Below are 12,498 nucleotides of genomic sequence, written 5' to 3' on the forward strand. Positions count from 1 at the left end.
TTTGCTTCCCCTCCACAAAACTACACTGATCCATATCTATCAATTTTGGCATACCCTTTGCCATTTCTTTGCCATTATAGACATAAAAACTTTATATTCATGGTTTAGGATTGAAATGGGCATGTATGATGCTGGATCTGATAGGTCTTTACCCTCTTTAGGTATTACAGCCACCGCCGCTTTCTTTCAGGATGTTGATACTTCTCCTCCTCTTAAAATACTGCTAAACAAAACCTTCTAGATCTTTATCATTTTTATCCCTCCTAGCTTCCAAACTTTCACAGGAATACCATCTATTCCTGGGGACTTTCCTGTGGATAGGTTATACATCACCAATTTTATTTCATCTCCTCCTATCCTGCTAGTAATTGAGCCTTATCTACCTCTAACCTTGGCATATTTAATTCTTCCATAAACACTTCCATTTGTACCTTTTCTTAATTTCCATATCTCTCTGCATTATACAGACTTTCATGAAAAGTTTGAAATATTTCTAGTACCTCTACAGGATGGATCTCTTGTTATCATCCCTGTTATAAGCTCCCTAAGCTTGACAACAACCCTTTCTACTTTTGGTTGTCTAAGTCATTGTTCTAAAAGTTCTTGTGCTCTGGAGTTATTATCAAAAACAGTTGCTTACTCAACTATCTTTCTAAGCTTGTGCATATTATTGAGGTAATTCCTTATTTTCTGTTTAGTATTCTGCAAATGTCCCTCTTCTTATTCTGCAAGATTCCCCTATCCTGTAATACTTTAATCTTTTTTTTATGAAAGAAACATCTTTATTAAATGATCTTGTATGACATACGCAATCTTACATTTATATAAATGAAAATAAACCATACCAACGTAATTTTAGTTGCAAAGATTATACATCACTTATAATCTATCCAGTCATTGCTAGTCAAACATTACATAACTCCTTCAAATCCTGCCTTCTTTTAAACCTCATTCCTCCTCTGCATGTACTGTTCCCACAAATCCCATTTTTTCCTATGTAATTCGCTCCTAGCCTTTTTTAAAGATCTCAATTCCAGTTGTTTTATCTATATTACTATATTCGCTACTTCTAATAAAGTTGGTTTAGATTTTGATTTCCATTTTCTAGTAATTGCTTTTATGGCAGCCACCATAATTAGACTCAGCAGGGCCTTACTATGTATACGCAATTACAATTCTGTATCATAACAAAAAAAATAATTTCCTTAGTTACACCAATTTGCTCACCCAGTATCTCTGAGAGAGCAGTCTGCAGAGAATCTTTAAAGTTTGCCAACTCATTACACTCCCAGAAAATATGTTCCCAGTTACCTCATTTTTCTTCATTACACCTCCAACATTTGCTGTCTAGCTGAGGAACAATTATTTGGAGTCTACTTGGAGTATAAAAATACCTATGTAGACACTTCTAAGCAAAGATCCAAAATCTTCTAGACTTTGTTGCATATTTTGGAGACATACATATATCCCCCATTGTTTCTTTGTGAATTGCATATCCAGTCTCTCTTCCCAATCCTTTCTAACCTCCTCTGATTGATGCTTATAGTTATCATGCAATATTTTATATGTTGTACTAATTATTCCTTTCTTAACATTAGCTTATGTTCTAGATTCTACTAAAAACTCTACCAGTGCTGTTTTTTTTTTAGGAGCCCCGTTTCTTTCACTTTGCTTATATTCTGATATCAATCCTTGATAGGGAAGGCAATCAGTAATCTGCAGTCCAAATAAATTCTTGTCATATTCCCATTCTAGTACCTTTCTCTCTCTAGTTATTTGCTCCCAATACCTTGGTTCCTTTGACAGTTTTCTCCAATAAATTCCAGCTCTTTCTTGCCTATTGTCTGCATCCCTAATTGCAGCCATCCCTATCGGCACAATCTCCTTTCTTCATTCCCGTGTTGGCTTAGTTCTTAGAATACTTTCTGCTATTTTATGAATATAATATTCTATATGATTACTGTTCTTTTCCTTAAAGGTCTGCATCCAACATACCAGTCTCTCCTTATTTCTTGAGCTTCCCCCCATTTCATCATCATCTCTTTCAACTTTTAATTATAGTTTTCTGCTTGTGCTAAGTATAGGAACCTTAACTTTGCTGCTCTAAAATACCCTTGCAAATCAAGAAATCCAAATCCAACTTGTTCTATTGGAGGAATCAGCTTATCCCACTTAACTCTTGCCATCTTTCCCTCCCAGAAATAATCATTCAGCTCTTTATTAATTACTGTCCACAACTTCTCCTCTGGTTGATAAAAATATGCCTGACTTGTGTATAAGGCTAAAGAGATTAAAAACATTTTAACTGTTTGTAACTTACTATCAGTATCTATTTAAAGAGCTGTCTTTTCTCAGTTTTTGTATTATCTTTTGTTTAGTCTCTTCCCACATATCCTTAGCAACAACATGGGAATCATTTTTAATCCATACTTCTAAATACTTCATTTTATCATGATCCCATAAATATGGATATTGCTGAACCTCTATTGCCTTTGTTTTAGCTTCATTAATTTTGTATCCCAAAAAGATCTGAAACTGTCTCAAAATGTTCCACAACACTGTAATGTCCCTTTCTGGTTTTGTCAGGTATAAAATAATATCATCTGCAAATAAAGCCAGCTTTTCTTGACTACCATACTAATTATATCCTTGAATTTCTGAATGGCTTATTTTCTTTGGTAATGGTTCTAAATTTAATGCAGATAACAAAGGGGAGAGAGGGCACTCTTACATGGTTCCACTGCTCAAGAAGAAATTAAGAGAGAGGACCCCACCCACTGTAATTTTCACCTCCGATCCCTCATATATCCTAATAATCAACCTAATAATTTTATCAGGGAATGCAAATGCTTCCACTACTCTGCTCATAAAGTCCCAGCTCACTCTGTCAAATGCTTTCTCTGCATCAAGACCTACCAACAGCAGTGGTATTTTCTTACATTCTACCTCCCGTTGGATCATCAATGTTTTGTTGTTAATATAGTCAAATGTTTGCCTCCTCTCCATAAAACCATATTGATCCATATCTTTTAATTTTGGCATCACTTTTGCTATTCTTTTAGCCATTATACAGATAAACACTTTATAATCATGGTTTAGTATTGCAATGGGCCTGTATGAAGCTGGATCTGATGGATCTTTACCCTCTTTAGGTATTACATCTACCACCGCTTTCTTCCAGGATACTGGTACTTCTCCTTTTCTGCATTACTTTAACTTTTGTCAGTCTCTAAATAATTCTTGTTACTTCTTAACCATATCTCTCTTTTTTTCATTTCCACCCTATTTTTAAACTCTAATTTTATCCCACTCCCTAGCTATATTTTCAGAAAAAATTTCTGTCTTCTCTAGTAACTCCCAAATAATTTCCACTACCCATTCCTTAAGTTCCTCTCTTTTAAACAGATAGGTGGGATATCAATAGTGTCTGATTTTTATTTCATTACCCTGCATTTTTAATTTAGTTATTATGTGTGTATGATCTGAATAGTTATTGGAGGTGTATAAAACTTTCAATTAAATGGATCTGTTCCTGTGAAATATATGTTCTGCCTAGTGTAGACTACTTTTTTATCTTGGGGAAAAATATGTAAATTTACTCAGAACTCCTACTACTGAATTCACATCTTCCATGCCAAATATTTTCACAACTTTCTTCGAAAATCTATTCTTGTTTTATTTTTCCCTTCTGGGTCCCCCAGATACATCTTCACTGCTGCAAATCAAATTCCATTCCCCACCTATAAGTAATATTCCCTGCTAAAAGCTGATTATTTCTCCCAGAATATTCTTAAGCTCCATTATAGCATTTTTAAGTGGAAATATAAATACATGTCAGTGTAATCTTCCTCCCTTGCCTGTAGCCCCTTAGCACTACAAATCTACCATTATTTTTTTTTATCCTCTTCTATCACTATTGGAGGTCCTCTTGCAATTAATATAAGTACTCCTGTTTTCCTTTGTTCCAGGTATTCCACTGAATAACCATCCTTTAAACCTTTCTTAATCAAATTCACATGTTCAGTTCTTTCTTAGTGTGTAGCATAGCTATTTGCACTCTACATTTTTTAATATAGTTGACTACTCTTTATATATATATATATATATATATATATATATATATATATATATATATATATATATATATATATATATCCGTGAAACCATTTTCTTTTCTGTATATCTATGAGACCATTTACATTTAAAGATAATATATTAAGCATCATTATATTCCCACCTTTTATGTGTAACAGCTTTTTTGTCACGTGTCTAGTTCCAACCTTTGTGTTACATCCATACACTGTTTTTTTTTTTTTACATTGCATTGCCTACATTTCTTAAAACTAAACAAACTAAAACAATGAGTGAGGAGGTCACTGAAAAACCAATCAATAAAAGCAAAATGAAAACTCCAGCAAAGCTAGAACTTTCACTAAGTGACCTCCCAAACCTCTTGTATCAGAGGCACATGGGATATATGGAAATGATCCTTATGAACATCAGGTGTTTCAACTAATTGGCGATTCTGAGTGCCCATGACATGTTTCGTCATTTTAATTGACAATTTCAGGCCAATAAAGCCAAACCCCATGCATATTTCGGCCTTGTTATGACCCTGTCAGCACAGCACAAGCAGAGTGTTTGACTAAGCATTAGAAACACGGGGCTGTTATACCCAGCTGATGTCTATTATCATTACGGTCACTGCAAAAATATCCCAAACAACAAACTAAAACAATGAGTGAGAATGTCCGTGAAAAACCAATCAGTAAAAACAAAATGAAAACTCCAGCAAAGCTAGAACTTCCACCGAGTGACCTCCTAAACCTCTTGTATCAGAGGCACATGGGATATATGCAAATGATCCTTATGAACATCAGCTGTTTCAGCTAACTGGTGATTCTGAATGCCCATGATCCACCATATCCACAGCTAGTGGGGTTTGACTTTATTGGCCTGAAATTGTCCATTAAAATGACAAAACAATTCATGGGCATTCAGAATCGCAGACCATAACACCATAAGGGCCTTTTTAAGCCTAGCCATGCATCCCAAATCTCTGACAAGTTCTGATACCCTTGATAAATGTAAACAGGGGCTTAGGAGATGAAATATTTACATGCAGGGGCCTGAGAGATGAACCATTTACAGGGTGCCTGTGTCCACTGGAGACATAAATGCCAAGCCAGGGATGAATTTCCTGTTCCTCATCCAATTGCTGGAGTTTTCATTTTGTTTTACTGATTAAAATTAAACAAGGAGAAAGAAAGAAGAAGAAAAAAAACAGGGGTACCTGTTTACTTTACTAACCCTATTACACTTGAAGATAACTGAGAAAACTTTACTTTATAGGGTGCAGATTGTTTTATGCATTATAAAGACACTACTGTTAAGAACACAGTTTTGTTTTACTTACAGTTAACTCTTTTCTTCCTCTTCCCCTTTTCTCAACATTCTTCCAAACATTAATGCATGAAGTAGGGCATATGCTTTAGAGACCCTGCAAGCTTAACATAGTCAGAAAAGTCCAATATGTCCAGGTTTTCTTGTTCTTTCATTGCCGATTTCTGAGTTGCTAGTTTTAGTTCTGTTGATCTCCATCTCCCAAATTCAGTCTCTGCTTCATTTCCAAAGTACTCTTGCTTCTTCTAGTCAACTCTTGTGCTTTCTTCTGTTTCTTAAGCATTTTCCATTGAAACATTGGAAAAGGTATCACTGAAACAGTCTCTCTGTGATATTTATTACCAAAAGAACAAGATGCAGACTCTCCTTTGTTTCATAACTCACTTTTTATTAGACAAATTTTGGATTTCCTCCTTAGCTTGCTCTGCATCAAAAAAAATGATTATTTTCCATCCAGGAAAGAATATTCTGAAAATAGCCAAGTACAGTAGCTTGAATCTCACACCTGTTTCTCAACATCCCCTGATTAGTGGAATAAATTTACTCTTTTTCTGCCTGGTGTACAGTGAGTAATCATTTTCTACAAACACTTTACTGTCTCTCTCACTTTTAGTACTTTGTCCTTCTGCCACAGTTTTGTCAGAATCAATTCATTCTGCTGGTAGGAATGCATCTTTACTATTAAAGGTCTAGGTTGTTTCCTCATGGCCAGGTTTGGGGCATACACACAATGTGCCCTTTCAATTAACGACTCCTGCTGTGGAATACCAGTCCAGATTTAAAAAGAGATACGATGAGCTTTGGAGGCATGGGACTATATTCCCAAGAAGGTGGTAACATATTACTCTCTTGTATTTTATTAAGAACTTTTTTAGTAGAAGCATAAGTCTACTTCTAAATCTCAAAATACTGAAAGATTGACTTTCACTATCCTGAGACTTAAATACCGAACACCCATTATACTGAAATATTACAAAAATGAATGTCACTATTGAATTTTCAGCAAGTGACATTCAGTCCTGTAATATAACCTCCACCACAACATAACAAACACCACCTCCCCTCTAAACCTATACTAAAACACCAAACACACACACCTACAAAACCTATACATAAGCAGGGGGGCAAGCTCCCCCACTCGCCCCACACCACTGCTACTTATATATACCAACTCCAAGGTCGCACTACCACGAAAGACACTAATAACCTACCGTCACTCACCCTACACTTACTTCATACATCATCACACACACATGAAAAACACACATACTACATATTCAAAAACCACACCGCCTTCAACAGTAACACACATATACACTCACTCATCTAACCCACCCAACTCCCAAAACTTCCCACAAAACTACAAAACAAAAAACCCTACCCAAAACCCTTAAACACTAGCATCTTACCTGAATCTCCGTACACACACACACAGCCACATATCATCCACCATATCTCACTCCCAAACTAAAATGCACTGCAAACACAAACCACAACACACCACCTCAACAGCACAGTCGATAATGCAAGACTTGGTAAAGTGCAATTTTGGTTAACTGCACTTTCGCGATATTAGTCTTGAGATACTGAAAGTCGGTCTTTCAGTATCTTGAGATTAAGAAGTGATCCTATATATATATATCTATATATATATATATATATATATATATATATATTAATAAATACTCATACATGGAGCTGTAGTCTCTTTTATTTTTTTAATTTGATCTTTTAATTCTGAAAGAGATTGGTTTAGCTAAAGAACTGACACACTTTGACAATATTCTCTTTATATTAACCTTTTATGTGTTGTCTAAAGAATATTTAGCATCATTTACTATCTCTTTCTTAAATGTATTTTGATAAAATTTTTAAAGGTTCATAATATAGCTCAAATATTTATATCTTATGTATATTGAAACTTTTTATTGCTATCTAATGTTCATGTATTTGATTCAATCTTGACAACGTTTGATATAGTTGTTAATCAATGTAACATCTTCAGATTTACTGCATGTCTTTGTAATGTAACCTTTTCTAATACTGTTGTCACTTTCTAAATTTAAGACTGTCTGATATTTTTTATTTAAATCCTTAACCATATTCACGAGCTTGTGCTCCTCTCTTTGAAACTCTAGTTTTCCTGTATTTAATTTGTCTAAATCCTCTTGCCATTCTTTATTACACTGTTTTATTACTATGTCCCACAACATATTATCAAACATATTTTCAGTGTCGTAGACCAATTCATATATAACTCAACTTCTTTCTTTAATTACTCTTTAAAATATTTACATTTGGACATATAAGTAGTGATCCTGTGAATTGAAGTTAATTTGTTGTGAATTTTCTTCTTATAGCACTGTAGTCAGATACAGGACATGAAATTATTTCAGCAGTTACAACTTAACAGCTAAATATAATTAGTAATATAAACTCTGTCTTATACCTGCTGCTGTGCCAAATGCATGTGATTAATGTGTCAGGTTTAAAAAGTCTATTTTTAAGCTTTAGCTGGTGCTGCAAAGACAGGCATTCCTGTCAGCACTGGAATCCTTTCACTCTAGAATGCAGTTAATGCTACCTCTTAAAATTAAACTTTCTTTAAGGTTATTCAACATATTTCTAAATATCCTTTAGTAGAACTGCCTCTTAGACCAGGAATCTAGTACATATTAGCTAATGTGTAGAGTCTATTGTGATATTCAGTGTTAATGAATGTAAGCATTCCTCTAATCTCTGGGGGGGGGGGGGGGTGTCAATGTGGCAGTTACAAAGGAAATATTGCTTGCCAAAAGATATGATTAGACATACGGAAGACTATACCTTGCAGTATAAAAATAAATATCACTCTTTTCTTTCTCAGTATTACTTGTCACTAATACATGGGCACATACATATCTACACGCACGTACAAAAGAAAGATATGCCAGGTGTTGACTAATGAATAGGTACTCAGCTACCATTATTTTATTTTTCATTGTATCAAACATGTTGTCTAACAGATGTTTATTACATAATATATTTACCTCAAGTCTTATGAAGATAAAATGTTTCCCTTTTCCTCATATGCTCTTTTTCTTTCTTCCTTCCATCTTCTCTATTTTCTTCCACAAATCACATTTTCTTTCAAACTGAATTATGTATTAATCATGTCTAATAATACATATAAAAGAAAGGGACAAAACTATTATGATAAAACTACCATAAATTTATTTTGTAGTAATTTCAGTTAACTCATAATAGATAATAGCAGTTTATAATTTATACAGACAAGCCAGTCCTACACATTTACACTTCCTTCAAACAACCAGTCTTTGTAAATTTCCATACAAGTGACTTTGAATTTTCTCATTCTTTAATCAGTCACAGTTTACAGTCACATACAAGTCCTAACAACAACACAGTTCAGATATACTGTCAGTTTTTATTTACAAGGATAACAACTAATCATGTTATTCCATTATGTATTATTTATAGCGTTCCCACTATGTTTGTGATGACAGTACACACTGTGTAGCTCTTATTAATATAGTCAACCAATGAACAAACCCCTTGGTTGCTGCTTAGAGTGCTCTTTCTTCTAATGTATTCAACTTTTCCATACTACTAACATTAACTTTGAAAAAAGTGTAAGCTTAGAAACTGAAACATATTACATTATCCATTATAATCACTAGTCTAACTGTAATTCAAGAGATGTGAACGACCTCAATGTATTATTTCTTGACACTATACAGACAGTTGTGAATACCACTTCCTCATGCACTAACTCATACTACAAAATGAACAAATATTTTTCAGATGACTATCTAATGCTGCAGCATAAAATCTTAAATAGCAAAAGGAAGACTGCAGTGATCTGCCACTACTGATGCAAGCAGCTATATTTGTGAATTTTTTGCAGTGAATTATAAAACAGGGAAAACTTGACCTAAAAGAAGCTCGAGCATAAGAATTATAAACTGCTAGTATTATTTACTTTAATTTAAGAAATTTTAACCATATATATCCATTTATTCATATTAATTAGATTTACATGAAATTCATAAGGGCACCATCCAGTTTGCTATATGAACCACTGAGCTCTTTTGAATTCTAGCCAAACACTAACTGTATTATGATTTTTTTAAACAAATAACTTTACTGAATTTTATCAAACAAATAAGTGAAACAAAACATATCAAATTATAATCAGTAATATAATACACAGTTCAATCCATAAGCATACATTTACATTATTCTCTGCTTAAAGTTTTATATATATATATATATATATATATATATATATATATATATATATATATATATATATATATATATATATATATATATGACATTTTTCAAACCATCTCTTTTCTTTATATTCCACAATAAACCTTATTAGTTGAAATGAATTATAACAAAATAAATAACCATACCCAGAAACTACAAACCAACATCCAGTCAAACTACTAACAATGTAGGTTGACGTGGTACAGTCACAATCCTATGCTATAATATTTGATACCTATTTAGCTTTTAAATTTTTAAGACAGAATTATGCTACTTTCCTTATTTATTTATTGTTACCCTTTTTATCGAATCCTGCTTTTCTCCTTTACCTAACATCTGAAGCTTATCAACATCAATTCAACTAGTATAATAGTACTGCATCTTAACAGTAACTCTTGTGAAAAACTCCTCAATTGGCAGTTTTACACCACTTTCCTGTTTAATTTGACCTGCTATGTCTTCACTCTTCAGTCATTCCACACTAACAATATACGCTTTGATGTCTTGCAGTTCGGACTATCTGCCCCATTTTAAGAGACCCCTTCCTTCACCTTTATCTATTCTTCTTAAGTACTTGCATTCATCACCCCCTACTTCTTCACACATCGGCTACTTTTTCTCTTCCCCAAATTGCCTCCTCTCCCTCAATCCTGTCTCCAACTGCTTAATCTCCAAAACAGTGGGGAATGGTCAACCTTCTCCCACCTCAGTGCTATGGCTTTTTTTGCCATTAATAAAATTATCCATACCAACTTTTGATATTTCAATGGCATTTCCTTTGACCAGCCAAGGAAATACACCCTCTTAATTAAAATGCAGCTACACTGAACTATCCTCCCTATAAGTGCTTCTATCCTTGTGAGGTATTCTGACAATCTGTCATACTCCCAAAATATATGTACCCAATGACCTTGCCATCCAGAATAATATCTACATCAAATCTTGTCTGCACCTGGAAACATCCTAGGAATCCTCTGAGGTGTGTAAAAGTATTTGCATAAACCAGGAAAAAGTCCTGAAATGCCTAGACTTCCTGGGATACCTTGCACACTGACTAATTTGACATCAATCTGCCTCTGTAATCTGCATGCCCGACTCTCTAAACCAAGATTCCTTTATTCTCTGGACAGTCTCCTCTTTCATACTCATCAAAACTTTATATATGCAACATAAAATAGCTATTTTGCAGTTCTTGCCCTCCGTATATTCTACAATTGTCTTATTTCCCCACTAGTACTTTCCTCCATTTCAGCTTCTCTACTGCATTAGATGCTCCCAAAAAGTTCCATTCCAAAATATCATCCAAGCTATACACATCCTTTTCTCTGCTCAAGTCTTTATTCAGTTTCCTCTTACCAACTGAATTCAGCACCTAACTCCCTTTGCTTTTGCCATTGATGCCAGAGTCAGTCCTGCAGATCCTTCCCGTCACTCATAACCCCTATCAGCACAATCTCATTCCTCCAGTCCTTCGTCATTTAGGTTCATAGGTGTTTACTAGGCTAACGACCATAAGGGCCTTTTTAAGCCTAGCCATGCATCCCAAATCTCTGACAAGTTCTGATACCCTTGATAAATGTAAACAGGGGCTTAGGAGATGAAATATTTACATGCAGGGGCCTGAGAGATGAACCATTTACAGGGTGCCTGTGTCCACTGGAGACATAAATGCCAAGCCAGGGATGAATTTCCTGTTCCTCATCCAATTGTCTAAGTTACACGTGAATTGGATTAGGGAGGAACTCTGCTTCACAACGATGGGCAGCCTGTTCCAGAGATGGGGTAGTCTCTGGGATACATACCTGTATCTCCAGCAGATCCTGTTTATATCACAGGCAAGGTTTAAGTATTTAGAACAGACAATTCTGGTGCTGTTTGCTTTATGGATATGCAGGAGGTCCATCAGAGTGGGGTCTGACAATGCCCTGTATGCCAGGCATAGATCTCCCCTCAACGGCTTGTAGGAGACAGAATACAGGGATAGGGCCTTGAGGTGGTTTGCATAGAACATTGTACTTATACCCTGTATTCTTTTAGTGAGGAACCTCTGTGGATATTCCAGTTGTTTGATATGCCTGGTTAGGTACACACCAAAGGGGCATTGTATTCAGTGACAGGTCTGATGAATGCTGAATACAGTGAAACAATGACTCCCTTGGACTTAGATACCATACCTTTGTTTATAAGTTGGGTAACATAGAGTGATTTCCTCACTACTGTATACATGTGGTGGTCAAAGACTAGATTACTGTCTGTTTGTCCCAAAGTCCCTGACTACTTGGTCAGCTCGAAGGGGTGTGTTGTCGATATGATAGTTACCAGGAGTGGATGACTTCCCAAAGGATACTATTATGCATTTCTTGGCATTTATTTTTTAGTCCATGGCTCAGACACCAGTTTTCTATCTGTGTCAGCCCTTCCTGGAGAACCTTTGTGTCAGTGTGGGATTCGATGACAGCTCCTAATTTGCTATCACCTTTAAATTTAGTCAGCCAGAGACTGTTGACATTGGCGTCGACTTCTGAGAAATAAATTCCAAAAATGCTGCACCAGATCTTAGAAAAGTTTTGGGTGTGTATTTTACCAGTCAGGTGACCAGATGTGATGTCATTCTATAACCAGTACTGAAATTATTTTCTATATATTAGTGAAAAATATGACAGAACTCTCACAGCAGCACTTTGTTTTTCAGAACCTGACAGTAAAGATCTCTCACAGGTATCTCACACAACCACACACCTCATCTTGCCTTACTGTAGTAAGCAATTCAACACTCATCATCTTGCCTTGCTGTGGTAAGTAACTTAACTAGGGAACAGT

General features: G+C 35.1%; 1 protein-coding gene across 1 annotated transcript in view; it reads right to left on the bottom strand.

Annotated features, from left to right (window-relative positions):
• LOC122807215 (tubulin polyglutamylase TTLL13-like) overlaps nucleotides 1–12,498 on the bottom strand; it is a 2,572,017-nt gene that overhangs the window by 247,671 nt on the left and 2,311,848 nt on the right. The gene's annotated exons all lie outside the window — the stretch shown is intronic.

Source organism: Protopterus annectens, chromosome 7.part0 (assembly GCF_019279795.1).
Source record: "Protopterus annectens isolate FY-2018-M chromosome 7.part0, PAN1.0, whole genome shotgun sequence".
Classification (NCBI taxonomy): Eukaryota; Metazoa; Chordata; order Ceratodontiformes; family Protopteridae; genus Protopterus; species Protopterus annectens.